The sequence below is a fragment of the Galeopterus variegatus genome, unplaced genomic scaffold, assembly GCF_000696425.1.
Source record: "Galeopterus variegatus unplaced genomic scaffold, G_variegatus-3.0.2 Scaffold53179, whole genome shotgun sequence".
In the NCBI taxonomy this organism is placed as follows: Eukaryota; Metazoa; Chordata; class Mammalia; order Dermoptera; family Cynocephalidae; genus Galeopterus; species Galeopterus variegatus.
Genome location: NW_007779290.1, coordinates 1 through 947, shown reverse-complemented (window position 1 = coordinate 947; position 947 = coordinate 1).

Here is a 947-nt window from a genome sequence, read left to right as displayed (position 1 = left end):
ATATGTTAATTCCAGGGAGTTTATCAACTGTAAACCTATTTGGATAGTACAGTATTGTGTTAGGTTCTATAATAACACAAACAATGAGAAAAGAATAATATCTACTTTGAAGTACATTTCAAAATGAATAATGTTTTGAAAAGAATAAAATATTTTCCAAAAAAAATCCATTTTGCCTGGATATTTAAGATTTAAGATGGGTTGCAAAAATTACAGATCGTGGTGAAAACAAAGGATAAAAAAGAGCAAAAGCCAAGTAATATAGGGGAAGGGGGGTTGGGATTAAATCAGAAAACTTACCACCACCATGATGGGTGAGGTGAAAAAAAACCAGAAAACTTAGGCCAAGGAAAGCTACTTTAGCTCTTCTTGGCAGCTCTAATCAAAAGATAATTTGGTGGGTTACAATTTACAAAGCTCTCCTCTAATGAAAAGATACTTGTTAATTAGGAGAGCAAACCTTGCCTAACTTTGACTTTGAAAAAGAAACTTATTGATCATTCTGATAAAGGACATTGAATGACACATGTATAGTGATTTGAAATAAGTTTTCCAAAATTGTATAGTTGTTCTTAACATGGCCATGTTGACATAGGTACATAGGAGGAGCTAGAGTAAAATTTACAAATGAGCTAAATTTCTGGTGATGCTTGGTGACATGGCTGTACTGAGAGACTCTAGTAAGATCTAAATATGCCTTAGGCTAGTTCTCTTCATTGTCAATTGTCTCAAACTGTAATGGATTGAATTATGTCCCCCCAAAACTCCTTGGAGCTTGAATTATGTCCCCCAAGTTTTATGTATTAGAAACTTAGCCCCCCACTGTGACTGTTAATGGTAATTGAAAGGTGAAGCCTTAAAGAGGTGATTAGATTGTAGGGCCATTCAGTAGTGAATGGATTAAAAATGGTGGTCAGGGACATGGTTCTGAGGGCTTTAAAAGAAGA